This window comes from Stegodyphus dumicola, chromosome 3, assembly GCF_044657685.1.
Source record: "Stegodyphus dumicola isolate Sdum_Otavi_A_Nest chromosome 3, ASM4465768v1".
Taxonomy (NCBI): domain Eukaryota; kingdom Metazoa; phylum Arthropoda; class Arachnida; order Araneae; family Eresidae; genus Stegodyphus; species Stegodyphus dumicola.
In genome coordinates, this window is record NC_140770.1 from 155,241,413 (window position 1) to 155,262,662 (window position 21,250).

Sequence of the window (21,250 nt, forward strand, 5' to 3'; positions counted from 1 at the left end):
AATGATGTAATCGACTTGCGTATCGTAAAATTTCGTCTAATATAACAACAGAATCAGTTAAATTTCATATTTTCGAACTGTTTTTCAAAACTTAGACGTCTATTTAAAAATCCAATAATACAGTCCAAGCTACTGTATTTTACATAAATAAACCTAATATATCAAGTGCAGATAGAATGCACTATAACATCCCATAGAGTATTAATTTGACATAACTTTGGTAAGTTATTACATTTTACGTAAATGAATATATTTTACATAAATAAATCTATTTAATTTATAAATTGATAGTATATTAAAAAAAGTAAAAGTCGGAACGTAAATTAAACAAAAAATTTTGTTCCAAAAATTATAAAGGTCTAACTATTTCTTTCTCCGGGAATATATAATATATATTCCCAAAAAGAGAATATATATCTCCGGGAATATATTTATATAAATAAATTTATATTTTATATAAATAAATTGTATTTTACTTAAATAAAAAGTATTGGTAAGCTATGGTATTTTACATAACACATTTTGCTTAAACAGTTAACGAGCTATTGCATTTTACATAAATAAACCGAACAGTGGCAAATGCTATAATATGCGCTATAATATTGCATCGAGTATTAATTTGACGTAGGAACGTTCATAGGTTTTCCGTTTTTTTGTCATCATTAGGCTGTCATGGTATTCATCATCCACGCGGTCTCTTAAGTGCTGTGATTCCACAAGGTACAAGATCCTTCATTTATGTTTGACGCTGAGTGGAAAATTATAAGAGGTGTTGCCATCCGATGTTCCGTAAGATCTTTAAATTTGTATTTGAAGTTAAAATAGTACACTGCTTAAATAATTCCAAGATTTATTAGCATACTTATTCCTTAATACTCTTCCATTACATTTCCAACAACATCATCGAATTCTGTTTCATCTTCACCATCATTGTTACTCGGGTATCAATAAATAAATAATCATCATCCGTTCCATCTTTCACCAAAACTAAACATCCTTGCTGCAGCACGATTTCCATTTTCTTTCGCAAACTGAATGACTTTGTATTTTGAACCAGCATTGCGTTGTTTCGTTCGGCAAGAGCACATATTGACTACTAAAAGGAATATTAAATCAATTGTATTTCAACTACAGCAAATGCGATTTTTTAAAGTCTTCCATGTTCACCTCAAAATCAGAGCTTCAAATGACTACAGAAAGAGAAAACGTTCAATTCTCAATACCGCGAATTCATGTGGGTCTGAATGTCATTCTTACCTCTAAATTATGTTCCCCTTTTCTCGAAACCTTAGAATAACATTCTTGTACACATATGCATTGAAGACAATCCACCCTTTTAACAGAATTATTTGCTCGATCCAGCAATTCCCCTCCATACACTGAACACCTGGGAAAAATTTTCGAATGGATGACTTCAAAAAATACGAGCAGCCGCCCAGACGATATAGTGGTTAGAAAATCTTGGCTGAGATACCGAAGGGCCCGGGTTCAAATCCCGAAGAGTGGTGGCCGCCTATTAGATGCCTCCACAATAAAATGGCCACCAGTTCTGGCCGTAGTGCCCGCCATTGGGGATTAAAAAAAAGCACATGTGTTTTTCAGGTTTGTCCGAAAAAAAAAAAAAGGTGCGAGTTATACGGCGAATATAGTTAAAATTAATAAATATACTTTGGAATTATAGGTGCACGTTATACGCCGGAATATACGGTAATAAAAAATATTTCCAACTCCACATATAACAGAAGCAGTTCGATCTCCAGAATCGTCTACGCAACGCCTAACGACGTTTATTTCTTCAAATTGCATGAGAGTTTTTTTTTTTTCCTTTTTTTAACAAAACGAAACGTTTTATTAACAAAATAAAAAATATTGTAAACAAATTTTAAATTTCGTTTATTACGAAATTATTAAATATTTATCAGAACATACATAAACAATAATATCTGACTTTCCGCCATAAAAAGTTCTTAATAAAGTTAGGGAAAAAAACATGAAAACAATATTTTTAGTGCGTGTAGTAATCACCACCCAAATCTATGATTTTCTGTAAACGTTTCGGTATTTTTTCAAAGCCTTCGGCCCAGAAACTGGAAGTAAATGATGGTTCAAATCTGGTATCGTGATAATTTCATTTCAGATACCTTGTACATCAGGGATGTCAAACTCATAGGTACATTTGGGCCAAACAAACAAGGTTTAACTTTAGGCGGGCCCCCCCCCAAAAAAAATCATAGAAACGTAGATTTATTTCGAATAATACAATAATAAACATATATATATATTTATATAGAAAAGAACAAGAAAAATTGAATGTTTACGTCCTGATACTTGACATCTCTTCTCTGCTGTTATCTTTCCTATTTCGGAAGAAATTTTGTTTGTAGTGATAACTTTCAACGCTGACCCAAGGTGAGCATCATTAATACGGTTTCTAATAGGAGACTTATTACCTTTCATGACTGAAAATAACTGCTCGCACTGATAAGTGCTACCAAACATGGAAATAATTTTATATGCGAATTTTCGAGTATTTTCAAACCTGGCTGGTAAATATTTATAAAATTCAGGCAAGTCCACTTCAATGAATTTTGCTTTCAAATTTGAGTTGCATTGAATCTCGATCACCTCCATTTGCATATGGCTGGGTACTGAGTCAATACCTAGTTGAGAAAATCGAAGAAAACAAAAAAAATTTGTCTTCGAGGGAACTAAAATCATTAAACCTCGTTTCAAATTCAGTTGTTAAATTTGCAATTTTTTCTGCGTATTTTTGATACGAACAAGTATCATCTAAACTTGATTTGTTCATGCTGCACGTCGGAAAGTGCGTCAAATCTTCATTTTTAAGTTGTTTTTCCCAAAGAACTAGTTGACATTTGAATGCTTTAATTATGTCAAACATGTTCGTAATGATATGATCTTTTCCTTGTAACGATAAATTTAAATCGGTTAAGTGTTTGGTTATATCAACCAAAAAAGATAAATCTTGTACCCATATTGGATCGTAAAACAAACTTACGTCTTGATTTTTCGTTTTTAAAAACTGACATATTTCTTCTTTCAAATCCCAGAATTGTTTGATAATCTTGGAGCAAGATAACCAACGTACCTCGGTATAGTAGGACAAACCCGAATATTCACTATCTAACTCACTTAAGAAAGCAGTGAATTGACGCTGATTTAAACCTCGAGATCTTATAAAATTTATAACTTTTTTTATATATGACAAAACATCCTCCATATTTATTACTTTCGTGCATAGAACTTCTTGATGTATAATACAATGCATATGATGAATGTTTGAACCGTGAATTTCACAAAGTTTTTTTCTTAGTAATGCTACGAAGCCCTTGTTTTTCCCGGTCATTAATGAAGCGCCATCTGTAGCTACAGAATTTAATTTTGCCAAAGGTAGATTGTATTTCTGCAGAAGTCCAAAAACACAAGTAAATATATCTTCTCCTGTGGTAGTACCAGGCATCGGTATTAGTTCCAGTAATTCCTCAAAAATGTTAAAATTCTTGTCACAAGAACGAAGAAACACTACTAATTGAGCTTTGCCACTAATGTCCGTGCTCTCGTCACAGGCAATGGAGAAACTTTCGAAACTAGATGATTTTGCTTTGATCTGATCACTTAAATCCGCGGCTAAATCAGTAACTCTTTCCGCAACTGTATTTCGAGGCAATGAAATTGATTGAAAAGCCTTCACATTTCCAGGACAAACAATTTCTTCAGCTTTCATTAGGCATTCCTTGATGAAATCACCGTGAGTAAAAGGCTTCGAATGTTTAGCTATCAACTCGGACAAGACGTAGCTTGCATGTACCGCCGCTTCACTTTCTTGCAATACTTTACTAAACATGGACTGTTGCTTTTTCACTCCTAACTTGAGCTCTTTCAACTTTTCTTCTCTCATTAATCCTTCGTAATTGTTATATTTCGATTTGTGTTGTTCGTAATGACGTTTAATATTATATAACTTTGGTACATTAATGGTATTATTACATATCAAGCAGATTATTTTATCTTTCACAGCAAAAATATTCTAATTCCCATTTTACTTGGAATATTCTATGTTCGTCAGCGATTTTTCGTTTAATTTTACTACCACTTGGTTTTGATATAGACATACTGAATACAAGGGGCTGGAATAAACACGGTTAACGTTAAAAAGTTAACAAAAATTTATTCTTTCCACAAGAGATAAATCAAAATGCTGAAATATTTCTTCAAAAATATTCTAACAATATCACAAAATGTCAAACGTTTAACAAAAATCAATTCAAAATAGAGAAACTAATTCTATCTCACAGCGAAATCGCTACAAATCAATCACAGCATTAAGTAAACAAACAGTTCGCTAGAACTACAGCTACTACTGAGATGAGTTGTTTGTTCTCGGCTTTTATAAGCTTTATAATTAATTTCTCGAATATACCGGAAACATCTATAAATATCTGGATCTTTGTGGATGGCGACAGCAATTACGAGATATTTATTTATTAGGTATTAAATGCATGCGCTGTTCTATTTTTAACCTTCCAACGCAGCTGTCTTTTCAAAAATCGTCTGCGTTGCTAAGGCAACATGAAGCAAATCTAATTACAATTCTAAATAAAAAAAACTAAATAAATAAATAACTATGAAATCCGTAACATTATGAATTCAGTAATAATTCATAATAAAGCAATATATCGTACCAATATATCGTACAAAACTATGATTGGAAAACTGAGACCATGAGTTCGGCTATCGGGGGATGCGTACAAGTTCTGAGTGCACGTGTCCCCCAAAAGCCGAAGGTAGCTGAACGCAAGCTACTCACTCGCATTTGTAATTTAAGTAGTGTGTGTGTCAGCTCGCTGTGAGTAATCTAACAACACTGAATAAATTATCGTTAATTACTTAGCAGTAAACATTTCATTTTTTTCTTCGTCAATATGTTATTTTATTATTATATATTATTATTTGCCGATATATTGGCCGGGCCACAAAAATCTTTGTTGTGGGCCGCGAGTTTGACATCCTTGTTGTACATAATAAAAACGAGATTTTTTTTAGAAATTTCACAACACAGTGTTCTAAAGCAAGTCTCTTTCTTTCAAATGCCAAAAATCGTTTGACAAAATACGATTAAACACGCCAACGCGAACTGTTTGCACAGACGATATTTGGGGTGGCGGAAAACTTTAATTAAAACCCTATAATAATATCGCAAAGGGAAAAAAAATCAAATTTATAATTATTTTCTACCTAAAATTTAAAGACGTTTTTAGGTGCTATATTTTGTAATTCAAATATATTAACAACTAAATATTAAAGTCTTACACTGACGTTTCTTTTAAATATTTTTAGCGTGTTCCATTAATCATTAAATAACTTACTACAGTTTAAACTAAAAATAAATAAATTATAAAAATTTTGGTTAATCTTCGGATTATGGTAACTTGGCGAATTTTTGGCGAAAATTTGGCGACCAACCCTACTACAGCAACCTGCTATTTTTTTTTGGACGCCATTTTGTTTTTACGAAGTAAAGGTATGTTTTTTTTTAATTCAACATTTTTTTCCAAAAATCTGCTAGCCGAATTACGCTTATGCTAGAACTTTTATGGAACAAAAGTGCTTAATCATGACGAAGATTAGGTGCGAAATTGGGAGAAAGTGCAGAATCACCCACTGCTTGCCGCGTTTTTAAGAATTGCACATACACGGTATCATCCATGTACACGTCGACCTATTTTCACTTAAAAAAAATCTCAGAATTCCACAAAAATGGCATTGCGCACACTCTTGATTTTATCCATGTACACTGCTGAAGTCCTAACTAGTAACCTTTATCGCCTTACCAAAATGTCGCCAAACTACCTGTTACCATATTCCAGATTAGCCAAAATTTTCTAAGTTTTCAGAGAACATTTACCCGGTGGGAGAAAGCTCGGGACTAAATGATAACAACCTAGTCTCTTTCTCTTATTTATTAAATTTCTCTTCGGCACATAAATAAAAATATATATGTTTGTATGCAAATAATTATAAACTTCTTTACTTCTTACAGCAGCTTGGCATTTGACAGTGTTTCGATTCTGATAAAGTTTTGTAGTCTTGGAGAGAAAGTACTAGAAATTATCTTCATCATGGATTGCAGATGCTCATCAGTCAATCGGTTTGTTTTGTTATTAATATTCAACTGTGAAAAAAACCTGTTCGGATACAGATATAGTCCCAATAAAGCGAGTATTTTGATTTAAATTCGTAACTCAGATTTGTTATTTTTTTGACAAGTACCAAAAAAAAAAAAAAAAAAAAAAAAAAAATCAAATCTGCATTTTCAAATTTTTTAATAAGATTTATATCACACTGTAAATACAGTGTCTCACAAAAGTGATGGGACACTTGTGCTTTACAAAAGAAAACTGTAATAAAATAAATTAAAAAAACATGTAAAAATTTTTTGTGGGTGTGTTTCATACTTAAATTTAGTAACAATTATTACATAACATACATTTTCTGAAAATATTAAAATATTAATTTAATAAAAATACAATTTTTTAGAACGGAGCAAAAAATGGCTCACATAAGTGATGGGACACCATTAGATACTACTACGTACTACAATAAAAATATTTTTGGGGTTTTTATTTTTACTCAAAAGCAATTGGCAATAATTTATAAAATCGTCTGCAGTATTTCTCTCCAGTTTGTTTTGGAATTTTTGTGTTTTTTAGCTTTGTGCAGCCATGAATGCCAAACGAAAAGAAACTTTGCCTGAAATTCGAAAATTAATTATTAATTTGCATATAGAACGTGGAAAATCTATTAGAGAAACTGCTGAAACAGTAAACTTGAGTTATTCAACAGTTTTCAATATCATTAAATGATATAAAAAGAATCATATGATTCAGGATAAAAGAAGACCTGGCCAACCATCAAAGCTATCCAATGGAATAAAGCGAATTATCGTTCGAAATATTAAAAAAAATCCAAGAATGAGTGCTCCTAAAGTTGCTGCTGATTTACAAGCATTATATGAAGTAATTGTTAATTCTGAGACTATTAGAAGAGTAATTCGATCTGCTGGATATCACGGTAGAGCAGCCAGGAAAAAATTCTTCGTAAGTGAGAAGAATAGAAAACTCAGACTAGCTTTCGCAAAATCCAACATAAATAAGAATTCTGATTACTGGAATGAATTTATATTTGCTGCTGAGAGTAAATTTAACCCTTTAACTGTCAAGTTATTTTGATGACTTGGGTACACAAATTGTCAAATTTTTTTATTGGAAAAATCAAATGTTTAGTACAAAATAAAATATACTTAAGTAGTTAAAAATTGAAAAAATTGAAGTACATGGGTAAAATTTTTAAAGTTTTGTAGCCACTGCATATTTGCTTGAGGCGGCTGCCACTCAACATGGCAGTTGTAAAATTCGCTTCTAGTAGAGCATTATTTTCTAAAAATGAAAAAAAATTAATTATTTTCTAAAAAATAAATAAATGAAAAATAAATAAAAGTGAATACCTATTAGTAGTTTAATAATTCAGTCTTGTGTGGTACAACTGGAAACACTTTTCCAAGCACAAACCAACTCCACAATCACTACACCAGAATCGTGTTTCCTTCCTTACCTTTTTCCCATTTTTATCCTTTTTCGAACAACACACTTTGCAATGTCCTGTAGGCCACGTTTCACAGGAGTAGGAGGAATATGGGAAATAAAATGTCGTAAGACGGGCAGGGTTATCTATTGTAGGTGGTCTGCCAACATTCTTTTGTATAGAAGCTGCATCATCATATTTATGTAAAAGCTCTTCTACAACTTGGATTCGAAATTTTAAAAATGTAATCATTTTTATAGAGCAAATATGAGTTCCAAAGTACCTTGCCTAGTAAATGTAAAAATATCTTTTTATAATATTTTTTCTGACGTTTTCGGATTGTTGGATGAAAGGATTATTTGCTGATCACAGCGATCTACACCACCCATAGTTAAACTGTAGTCAGAAACAATCTTCGGCTTGAGTATATATTCATTTTTTTTTATTTTTGAGGCTGACCATGGAAGTATCATAAACACTGCTCATCAAACACACATCCTTCATCTTCGGTTGAAGAATCTAAATCATCTATATAACGTTTCAAAGAACTGGACGCCATTTTACTACAAAAAGATCCCGTGCACTTTGAGCCAAAGAACTTATAATCTCTAACCTTTGAAATCTTCAGTAAATAGCTGTCATCTATTGAATTGAGCGCACATTAACTTTTCCCGAGATACAGTCGGGTTTGACAAAGAGATGAAGCCGAAATAAACGTCTCCCGATATATATTCGGGTATAACAATACGATGCACTCAGAAAAAAATTACCCCGAGAAATACTCGGTCGTGACATTTTCGAACACCAGTGCTGTGCCCGAGATAATCTTGGGCATGACAGTTAAAAGGTTAATATATTTGGTTTTGACGGTAGAATCTTGGGGTGGAGAAAACCCAGGGAAGAATATCACAAGCAGAACTTGGTGCCAACAGTAAAACATAGTGGAGGAGGAGTTATGGTATGGGGGTGTATGTCATCCGCTGCAGTTGGTAATCTTGTTTTTATTGACAGTATAATGGATCAGTACAAGTATATTGACATTTAAAATCAAAATTTGAAATCTTCAGCACAAAAATTGAACCTTCATAACGATTTTAAATTCTGCCAGGACAATGACCCCAAGCACACTGCTTTGAACGTTAGACTCTGGCTGCTGTATAACTGTCCTGAAATAATAAAAACACCACCGCAGTCTCCAGACTTAAATCCCACAAAGAATATTTGGCAAGAATTGGAATCAAGAATTCGCAAACACACCATTTCTTCAAAACAACAATTAAAATCGGTGCTTCAAGAAGAATGGGGTAAAATCACTCCAGAAATCACAAAAAAATTAGTCGAATTCATCCCAAGAAGATTAAATCGTGTTTTAAAAGTAAAAGGAAATCCAACAAAATAATATTATAATTCGGTATTATAACTTAATTATTCGGAAATTATAACTTAATTATGGTATACCGCAAAGAAATGAACATATGTGATGCAATAAATTATTATTCATACAAGCAAACACATAATCGGGAGTTTCATGCTAACTTCAGATCTCTTGAAGGATCAACCTTAACCTAGAGGATAATACAAACAAAACTTAGTTTGATAGCCCTAACAATACCAGAATAAGAGAACCGTGAACAAACTTCGTACGTGATAGTATGAAAAGAATCATTGCCAAAAACATGTAACCAACATTTCACATCGAATGTTATTATCATTTTTTTCTCATTTTTTAAGAGTGAAAAGAGTTTGAAATTTCAAGTTTCATTCGTTAATAATTCTTAAACTTTCAAAGTAAAATTTAATAAAAATTATAAATTACCGTCAGCTTCACTTTTATAGATATTTATTTTAAAACACACAATTTTATTAAAATAAGGACTTAAACGAAATTTTTAAATACCATTAGTTCTTAATGCCTAATTTATTTACTATTTATTTATTTACTTTGATTTTTTGCTCTTTCAAAAGAAAATTCTAACGTAAATGATGAATAGAACATTAATTCTAAGATAAATATGTTAGTATATAAACATGTTAGTTAGTAAATAAACATGTTAGTATATTTTACCGTGTTAAAAATATAAATTTTATTTTTCATTTCAACCTTAATTTAATCTTATCGAACTACTTGTTATGGAAATGTAACCATTTTTCACATTTAATATAAATTCGAATGCAGTAGAACATTTTTTAAAAGTAAAATTCATGAAAATAAAAAAATCTTACAAATATATTCAAGATCATGCAAACACAAAGTTAATAATAATTTTCAATTTTATATTAGAATAACCATTAAACTAATATACGGAATATAATTCAGAAAAATGTATTAAAGGTTAAGCCTGCATTCAAAGAACTGAACCACTTACTAGCGATTGTTAGACGATAAAGATTAAACGGACGCAAGGCCGTCACCGTGAGAAAGCAGTTTCACAATGCATACGATTCTTCTACTCGCTGAACAGGAAAACCAGCTTTATCTGAATTTCCTCATGCTCTGAGAGACGTTAATCAAAACGTTGCTAGTATTTTTCTCGCCAAATCAACAGTTTGTCGCCAAAGGCTATTGAAACTGTAGAATAGCACCCAACCAACGAAACCGAACATTTTGAGGATGATTAAATTCAGTCTTAAGATAGAATTTTGCAAACATTTTACTGCTTTAGTTCAGATTTAAAAAAAAAAAAAAAAAAGATTCTTGCACATATTAAAAATTCGCTTTTTTTTTTTTTTAATAAATACTCTAAGCTCGCAAAAGATATTTCTATTACAATCCTTAAATTTGCTTGTAGAAATCTCTCCGGACACATTAATCTACTTGTGATATTAAATATCATATTTGTGCCATGCTCAGACACTTTAATTTTCCAAAAATAGTGCACAATTTTTAAATACCAAAAAATAAAAATTACATAATGGGATTTTTTTTAAAATGCATGTTAACTTAATCTTCTTTTTACATTAAATATTTTTTTCAAAAAATAAAACACCAGATTTAAAAGTTAATACTTTTTTCAAGAGCGGAAAAATCATGTTGCACAAATCTTCAGGTATTAACCAGTTTAAAAACAAAATTATTTGCAAAAAGTACAGCATGTAGATTTATGGACTGATTATTCGAATTACGGTAAAGCATACAAGAGCTATCTGTTTAAGAGAAAGGATGTCATCATGGATGACTTTTTAAGGGAATCGTATTCACGTTGCACATGGGGGAAAACCCAAATCTGCCATTCAGCGAGCATGTTCACTGTGATTTGAACTAACAGTGTTCAGCAATTTGGCCATTGGGCAGCTGGTGACCGAGGCAGCTTTATGATATTATTTCTTATCGAAACAGCAGGTAGCAGGAATATGGAAAATCATGTCTTCGAACTTTTCCATCTGTAGCCAAGTGGATAAAACCACTGAATATTGGCTATTCGACCATGTTCAGATCCCGACGAAAGCATTGGAGTAGTTTCCGCTATTTGTAACATGAATATGAAATAGTTCTCCTTGAATAGTTCTCTACGAAGGCATTTTTTTCTGTCGGAATATCGAACTGGAGTTCTTTGTCGTATTCAATTTGTGGCGCTTTCTTTGCTGCTTGCTCGTGTCGCCATCTATTAGCAATGCTGGGAAGGGCGAGGTACGAGTGTCTGTATAATTGAAGACGGAAACTGATCTTGGATTTCGATGGTGGGTCTCTTCCTATGAGTTAAATACTGTATTATCGCTATCGCAAAACAGGTCCTGTGTTACAGTTTCCGATATTGAACTGTTCCGTAGTGCGAGCATCTGATTGGCCCTCGAGATTGTTTCAAATTAAACAAGCAAAAATCAAATTCGTATTTACGTATACAAATAAACACCAAATCTCGGCGACGATGCTTGGTGCATTGAGTTTTAGTGAGTTTACTTTGCCGTATTCGTCGCACTGAATGCATAGTGGTTAGCAGAGACAGATTACTAGTTCAGCCTTCAGGGTGCGGCTTCGATTCCTGCGTAAGGCTTGCTTGTTTGTGTTCGTTCTTTCACTCTTCAACTCTGTGGTTCACCCTGGGCAACACTGTCGGTGACAAGACTTCAAAATAACCCACTGTTCGGTACTCCCGACAATTTACTCGAGAAGCAAATATCCTACTATTGAATTTGATTATAGTGCTAATCTCGGTATAAACGCCATTCATCTCTTCCATGTCCGTAAGAAATTGTGTCTGAAAAATCTATTTTAATTTCGTATAGTGGGCGTAAAATGCTTTATGATGCATGTTTTTGTTTTTGGATCTGCCAACGCCAGTTGAATGTGTGATGGAATTGAAAAAATCTCGAAGCTTGAGATCTGATTTGAGTGTTCGTTGCTTTTTAATTATGTACTAGTTTAGATTTAAAATAGTATTTCTTGACCCTTGATCACGTGACTTTTTAGTTTTATCAAGGTTTTTGGTCGTGTACCAAGCAAACTTTTCGCAGTAAGAAACGAACAGAAAATTCCTTGACAGAACCTGAGAGTCTTAGAAACATCTAGATGAATCCATTTGCGACTGCTGAAAACATCTAATTTCGTATATAACTCATTATATTCTATTTCCTTTACCCTCGTAGCCCACGAGCGGCCGAGCACTGAATTCGCTCGTATTTCAAGTTGGGTTCGATTCCAACCGAACGGACTAGTTGTAGGGGTGTTTTCCTGGTTTTCCTTTTTTCGTGGTTTCACGTGCAAACGAGCCAGTTGCCCTTTGGAAGTCCACCGCGAAAGCATCCCTTCTTCTTAGGCAGATGGCCCTTGCGTACTTCGCCATAATCAAATAAACCGAAATTTTATTATCCTCGTATACCTCTGTCCAACAACAGCGTGCTACGGTTTTACACTCGTGACCTTTGTTCGTACCTAAACTTGTTATTTCATGAGTTTGTATTTTGAGTCGTAAGCAGAATACGTATTTCTCTCTTCAGATTAAAATATAACGAAACGATGCAGGCTGTACTGCTTTTGCAATATTTGATACTAAGAAAATAATTCATTCTGAGCTGATTATTGTGCGTCAACACCTTATTTCGGGTTTTTGCAACAACAGTTTGTTGTTTTTTTGCTTTTGTTTTATTTTATTACACACTCCGCCATTAGGCATTAAATGGTAAGGAAAGAATGCCCCATGGGGGCTCTTTAAAGGAAACTGGATCGTATCTACGTTACATATGGAAAAAACCACGAAATGTTCAGTCTGGAGTTCGCCGGGACTCGAACTCTAGACTGAACTATCAGTGTTCAGCGTCTTTTACCGCTCGGCTGCTGATTTCTTGTTTGACTAACAAAATTTGTGAACAGTCTGCTACAGCAACATTTTTTCGTAAATATTTCCGCAGTAACAAAACAAATTGTTGATACATTATTACTTTGACAATCCATACAAACTAACTTCACTGTACATTAATTTTATTTAATATTTATTTCTCATATTATAGCTATCGCACAGTGTCCGTTGATTAATTTTATCACGAAGGTGCACAACACATTTAGCATTAACTACTGTGGTCTTTTACCTGTGGATGGGATTGCTCCTGGGCAAGTGGCGGTGAATAGAGAATAAGCCCTATGACGCGCTGCGTTAAAATGGCGAAGGAATGAGGCTGGTTCGAGCTGGTGAGTTACTGGGATGGTGTCCGCCGAATTCCGGCATTTCTGAAATACCATTAAGACCCCGTTTCTCCAACGAATAGAATGATGTCATAGGCTTTTATGTTCTTCGTTGATGGAAGTGTGACCAGACTTTTGGTAGACTTTAAGCGACTTCTCGCTATGTCTGAAATATAACAGAGATTTGAGGAGGGGTGTAAAAGACCCTCCATTTAAAACTTTAATAAGATGAACAAGACACACACAGCTGGTGCTTACAAGTCTGCCAGCATTTATGGCGAGAAACTCAAAGTGGAAATTCAAATGTAAAGCTAAATTTTAGTAACTAATATCCAAAGGCCACACAGAGTAATTAAACGCGAAGCTGGCTCGGACTTCACCGACTTGAAATGCAAAGCCAAAGGCAGGAACTCTGCTTTCAAAATAGCAAACCTAGCAGCTTGGCCTTCAAGAGACTCAAACCCTCTCTTAAATACACGCGAACTCTTTTGCATTCTGGAGGGAAAACGGAAAGAGATTCAAAACATAAAAAAAGCTGAGAATTGAAATTAAAGAAAACCTCACAATGTTTTAAATTAAAATGACCAACCAACATACCTGTGTATCCTGTCCAATCTTCAACCCTTGTTTTCAATTCCTAATAATCTCTCTCGAATAATTTTTGACGGTTAATACTGAAGTTAACTTTCCGAGTTCACGGAAAGAACTAAAATTTTTAACTCTATTATGATCTCCCTTAAAATTGTTTGTAATTGCTCTCATTTTCGAAAACATTACTTGTAAGCACTGAAATGTACTGTAAATGTAAACACTGATGAGCTAGTATTTGAAATCGATTTTTTGTTATTTCAACTGGTGTTCCCAGGTTACAATAATTTTTTAGTAGTTCAGAAAAAGAAGAGGGAACTGAAGAAGCAAAACATTTAAAATGAAATCTATTACTTAAGTGATTTTTTTTCAAGTGTTTCTTTTTTAGTGAATAAGAAAGTACGTAATTATAATTTTTGCAATACTGCCAGCTTAAACTACCCGTCCACGCTACACACACCTTTTTTCCTCCGTCATTTCTTCTCTTCGCTTTTTTACTTCGTTGTACGACGTATTGTAAGCGCAAAAAATTTCGGGTATCATAGTTCAACGAAGATATTGATTTTGATTTCTCTCGAAACCATTTTAACGATGTTTTTACGTGACATCTGTACGTACGGATAGAATAAAGGATACCTTTTTTCCCAAACGGATCGTAAAATGGATTCAGAAGAGATTTTTTTCACGCCGTCTTTTTTGTATGTACGTATATACTTATGTATGTATTTCGCATAACCCTCCAGAACAAGTAGCCGTAGAGCGTTGAAATTTTGTATATGGGACCTCTATAACTTTGTAGCTGTGCGTCTTTCTTTTTCGTTGCAATCGGCCGCACCAAACCTGTATATATATAATAGTTGATCTTTCCTTAATATGTTTCACAAACAATAAATACGTAACACATGGACTGTATTCCTTCCCTTTTATTTCATTACACTAATTATAAATAAGATGTCAGCGATGCGAAATAATTGATACAAAATAAGCGCGCCATTCTACATGGCTGTCACAAACACAATTCTATCAATCAATTATCTTGTTGCCACACATAAAGTTCAAAACTAAAGGAAGAAAAACAAAAGAAATTTACGCTGTTTGCAACAATAAAATGAAGCAAACGATACTCACATAAACATCCTGGCCCTCGTTGAAATCCCAGGGAATTTCAACAGTTGGAGCATTTTAAAACTTCTTAGTCTGTAATAAAAGATAAACATAAGAAAAATAATACAAAATATTATATACGAAGCAGTTCATAGTTTTAGTCTGAATAGGAAGAGGACACAATTTCACGACTTGTCGTTTTATGACACCATGACCAGTTTTAATACTAACAACTCTGACTCTATGATCTGAGCCCGGATGAACAGCAATTATTCTCCCTAACCCTCATTTAAGAGGCAGAAGATTGTCTTATTTGATGAGGACTAAGTCATTGACTTCTAAATTGTTTTGACTTTTTTGCCATTTAGGTCTTTGCTGAAGCTGAGACAGGTCTTCTCGACTCCATCTTTTCCAGAAGTGCTGAAAAATAAACTGTCTCACATGCCATCTGTCAAGATGATTGAAGGAACTATAATTTAGATCTGGTTCAGGTATGGTAGTTAAAGACGTTCCTATTTGGAAATGACCAGGTGTTAATGCAGTTAAATCATTTGGATCAGCCGATGTTGGACACAATGGTCTAGAGTTGAGACAAGCCTCAACCTGCGCTATCAAGGTCTGAAATTCCGGATAGGTCAGCACAGTATCACCAACAGTCCTTTTCAGATGTAATTTCATTGATTTTACTGCCGATTCTCATAGTCCACCAAAATGGGGAGATGATGGCGGATTGTATATCCATTTTATTTCCTCTAAAGACAACAATTTGTGAATTTCTTGATTTTGCTTACATTGCAAAAAATATTTTCTAATTTCTTTGTCTGCACCTTTAAAGTTAGTACCACAGTCACTATAAATCTCAAATGGTTTCCCTCTTCTTGCAATAAATCGTTTCAATGCACTTAAAAATGCCTTTGTTGACAAATCTTCTACCACTTCAAGATGTACTGCTTTGATTACATAACACACAAATAAGCATACGTAATATTTAAATGATTTTTGTCCACGTCCTGCACGATGTTTAATCATGAACGGTCCAGAAAAATCTATTCCAGTTCGATGAAATGGTCGCGATTGTGTTACTCTAGATTCCGGTAGATCAGCCATTATTTGACTTGCCGTTTTAGCTCTAAGTTTGCAACACGTGATACAAGATCTTACTACTTTTCGGATAGCAGATCTAGCAGCTATGATCCAAAATTGCTGTCTAATTAAAGATAGAAGAAGTTCTGGTGCTACATGCAGGTATTTGACATGAAAGCGTCTAATTATGATTTCTGTCAGATTGTGTTTTGAATTGGATGTTTTTCATTTTCTGATAGTTGCGCATTTTTCAGTCTTCTTCTTACCCGTAGAGTAACCCGTAGAGTAACACTTTGTTGTCATCTAAAATTGGACACAAGCTAAAGAAGTTGTTGTTTATAGGTAAGTCCTTTCCCAACTCCAAACATTGAATTTCTTTAAAAAAGTGAAATCGCTGTATTATTCGGACAATACAGAAAGTTGCAGCTCGAATTTCATTACTAGATAAAAAAGACGTATTTCTTTCTAGATATGCTACTTTAGAATTCGATATGAATCTTAATATGCAAGCAAATATGCGTTGTAACTTTAGAAATGAAAATATATTTGATATAATAGCAAGTTCCTGTACAGGTTCAGAAACTACAAATGAGACTGTTTTACGTGCATCTGGTAATGCCTTTTCATCTATAAGAATATTTTTAGACAAGGCAATCTCACTGCACTTTAACCAAGAAAGACCATTCCACCACAATTGATGAGATAATAGTTCTGCAGGAAATAACTCACGTGAAGCACCAATCAGCTGGATTTTCTTTTCCATCAACATGACTCCAGTTCTCAGGTGGTAAAATGGATTGTATTTCAGAAACTCTATTTGATACGAATACTTACAATTTTTTAGGATCTGACCTTAGCCATGACAACACGATTTGTGAATCACTCCAAGCTTTCACTAAATAAAAATTTATAACTAATGCAGCTTTTACAGACTGAATCAAGCGTGCCAATAACACTGCTGCATATAATTCCAGTCTTGGAATCGTAATAGATTTTAATTGTGCTACACGAGTTTTAGCTGTTACAAGTTTAATATTAATGTCAGAGTTATTGCAAGTTTTGATATAAATAACTGCTGCATAACCCCTTTCAGACGCATCACAAAATCCGTGAAGTTCACATCGAAAATAATCAGGTAGCAGAATTTTCCTAGGTATATTTATAGAATTCAAAAGTTTAACTTCTCTGCATAGATTTCTCCAATTTCGATCAATCTCTTCTGTTGCATCAGGTTCTTCTATTTACAATAAAATTAATGTAAAATTCCTTACCTGCTGCATCCAGGGGTGTTTGTGGGACCCCAAAAAATCCCCTGAAACTTTTACGGACTTACTACTGACATTTTGGAGTTTCGAGAAGGGGGGGAGAGAAATGAAAAATTACAATTATGAAGTATTGAATGACCTAATTATAAAAGTTCAATGAATTACTTTTTTTGCAAAATTAATAACCATAAATTTTCAAACATATAAACTACTACATTTTATGTAAATATTTTAAATTACCTGAATTAATTCTTTAAAAAAAATTATCTAATTTCTGCTGCTTTTTTTTGTTCTCTGATGTTTGTGGGCTTGTCTTTCTTTTGTGGTGAACTTCATAATTGCAGGAAGGTTGACCTTTATTTTCCTCATTTACAGTTGAAGAAATTTCCTCGAGAACTGCACATGCAGAGGTATAAGCAGTTTGCTTTTCTGCTAATGTAGAAGGTTTTTCAGAGACTTTTATAGGTGACTCATCTGAAATACATGTTTTTAAGTCCTCTTGATATGTTTTCCAACTTCTGTTCATATTCAGTAAGAGATCTTTGTGAATTAGATCAGTCATTGGATTTTTTGAGCCATATTTTTCACATGAGGTTTCTTTAGAAGCCATTAAATCATATTTAATAGTTTGCACTGCATCTAGGGAATCAATCTTAAGAGAGGTTCTATAGTCAGTGACAAGTGTATCGATTAAGTTGAATGCATTTTCCACTAATGGGCCATGGAAGCAACTAAGGCAGGCTTTGACCAATTTAGCCAATGTAGGATACTTAAAATCATTTGTGAAATCATCTTTTAAATTAAAAACTTTAGACCAATATTTATCAATTGTACACTTGACTTGATTTTCACTTTCATCAGATGTGTAGAGCATTTCTTTGGTGATATCAATATCACTCTGGTATAACCTTATTTCAGCTTCTACTTTTGACTTTTCATTATCACTAAAAATATGGGACATAAAAGATGATAATTTTTCAAAAGCTAATATTGTACTGGTTTTACCTCTTAGCTCTGGATCTAATGCTGTAAAACTAATTAGATATGAATTTTTAAGGGGTAATTTCTGTTTCATATGCTGTGCTGTATCAGTATAAGCTTTCATCAGAGAAATTTGGAATTCTTTTGCTATTGGATGATTTTTTGATAATTTCTTCAGGAGAGTGGAAGCTTCTGCACCAGTAAATATTACTTTGCTAGGTAGATGGAATTCTGGATTTGTGACATCAACCTTTAATAAATCATTATAAGATGTGCACTCTATATTTTCTGGCTTCATAAAAAAAGAGAAAAATTTTGCCATCAATTTATAAATACTGGAATGTATTAAATGAAGCATTGGTTTTTTTGTTTCAAATAATTTAATATATGTGTTGAACTCTGGTAATACTGCTGAATATAATGCCATATGCAATAAAGTTTTGTTTTGCATAACAAATAACCCATTTAGTATTCTTTTTTTTTCCGAGCTAAAGCATCCTTTGTGAGTTGTTGGGAATGCAAGCAAGAATACACCCCTTCAACAATTTTTTTCTGAGCTGCAGAAATATTTCTTTTATTGTATACAGTTTCAACATAAGAAAAATCAGTTTTATCCAGGTAGTGAAAATAAAATGCAATAAGAGCATCGCACAGATCTTTGATTCTTTCTTTTGACCCTTTATCAGTTTTATCCAAGTAGTGAAAATAAAATGCAATAAGAGCATCCCACAGATCTTTGATTCTTTCTAAAACACATAAAATGTACACCCACCTATGGTCTGGTCTCTTCAAGGGCTTAAGTTTTTTAATGGCAAGGGATTCACAGATTTTGAAAAAATTTTCTCTTTTACTGCAGCTTTTCATATCAAAATAGATGTCATCAAGCAAATCTTCTAAGTATCTATCAAAACATGAAGCAAATTTTTTTGCACAGTTATTAGCTGTGTGATATGTGTCACCATCAAAATCTAATAAGTGGGGTGCTTTGTTTGATCGTAGTCTGGTTTCAACACCCTTTTTTTTCCACACATGGTGTTACATGAGTCCATTAATACACTAATTAAGTTTGCCCATGGAATATTATTATCTTCAATAGTATTAACAACTGCTTTAAAAACAGCTTCTGAATTGCAAGATTCCATCTTTAGAGATGCAAAATGATGAACTACAACTTCATTTTGATTGTTGTCATAAAACTGCACCAATATTGCCAGTATACTTTCTTGAGCATTGCTAGTACTTTCATCCAAATTTAGAGAAAATGAAGTCTCCTTTAAAGTTTTAATGATATTTCCCTTAATAGTTTTTGCGAGCCGATATTTCATCTTATAACATGCAGTAGTCCTGGATATTTCCAACGAGTTTAGTGCCGTCTGATCGCGGCTCAACTGTCTTAAATTAAGTTCAATTAAATTGGGAACTACATTGAAAGAAAGAGAATTCTCGGCAATAAACGAAGTTATTAATACCTCTTGGCGTGCTTTTCTTGTCACTATATCCAATGGCCGAGCATCAGTCTCCAGCATTTTTTGAATTAGCATAATTACTTAAAGTCATTGAATGTCTAATGCACTTTGAATATTTTATGTGCGTCCCAGTTTTAGAATGATTTGTGAAAGCCTTGAATCCTTCCCCACCATACTTCAGCAGTGAGTTACAAAAAACACAATATGCTTGTCCAGCAACATTTATTTTCTTGCACCATGTGCTGATGGTATCCCCATTACCATCTCTCCGTTCAATACAATTCCACCTAAATGCATTCCGGACACCTTCTTCTAATTGTATAATATCACTATTTATATTGAGAAATTTCATAGTGAAATTCAGTTGCATACATAAATAAAAAAAATTTCAATAAACGAAACGAAAAATTTACACGTGCATCAATAAATGAAACGAAAATTTTACACAGCGGAGAAAAAAAAGTTGAGAAGCAATCAATGACAAATAGCTAATACGGTGAAAAATCCCCCTTCTCTACTTATTGGCGCCACGCCAGGAGAGATAAGACCTTTGAACTCAGAGTCACGTGATCGCACATCTGGTCGAACGAAGTCTCTCCCTTTTCTTTCTGCCGCGCCTACTTGCCGAAAAGAATCCAGAAGAGAATGTCCGAGAACCGGGGGAATGAGTCATAACTCGCAATAAGGAAAGAACAAAAAAGAATTTTCCCCCCTTTTCACGCATTATCACTGCCTTTCGAGAAAGAAAGGAAAAGTTTTCACCACACACACTGACCTTGCGTTTTCTGCTTTCAAAGCAAACAAAATTACCCAGATCAAAATAAATAATTCATTATTATTCCTACTTCCTTTTGAACGACGATCCCCAGAATTTTCCCGGAGCACAAACACTGTGCATCTTCAGTGTTCTCGACGCCAGGCTTCTAATAATCACGTTTTCAAGTAAGAGTTTGTATTAGAATTAACAGGCCATCTTATCTTTTTCTTATTTATTCAAATAAGACACTAACATACACTATTTACAAAGTAGAATTATTTTAAGACAGTACATTTTAATTGTTTTTCTCTGAAGTTCCGTCTTTACGCTCCTCAGAGCGGTTCCAATCTCCTTGTTCCCGGAACTCAATTACAGAAAAAGTAAAGGAAAATGGCCGCCATCTAGTGGCAAGAATGTGACATCCTCCCACCTTTTGATTTTACCTCGATAAGATGGGAAAATCAAAACAAATTTATCAATAATCAAACAAAAATTCAAGTACAACTTTCACAAATATGAAAAGTAACTAATGCTCTAAAATTAATACTTACAAAGAAGGATTACACATCTAAACATTTTCTGCATTACATTCATACCATATCCAGATAACATGTTCCAATTGACTACTGTTAGGACAATTAAATTTCTAAAATACTGAAATGAAACAAAAATTAGTATAGCAATTTAAAAATATGTAACAGGTTTTACAGTTTTACGTCCATATCTAGTTTGATAGTTCATATCACTGTCACACTTATCGGCAAAGTTCTTTCTGTTCATGGTAAAG

General features: G+C 33.5%; 1 protein-coding gene across 5 annotated transcripts in view; it reads right to left on the bottom strand.

The window, feature by feature from the left end:
* Positions 1–10,089, bottom strand: part of LOC118192727 (uncharacterized) — a 305,586-nt gene extending 295,497 nt beyond the window's left edge. For all 5 annotated transcript variants that reach the window (XR_015040322.1, XR_015040321.1, XR_015040324.1 and 2 more), the window contains exon 1: positions 9,969–10,089. The gene's annotated coding sequence lies outside the window, so the exon portion shown is untranslated. The remainder of the gene's footprint in view (positions 1–9,968) is intronic.
* Positions 10,090–21,250: the final 11,161 nt, after the last annotated feature.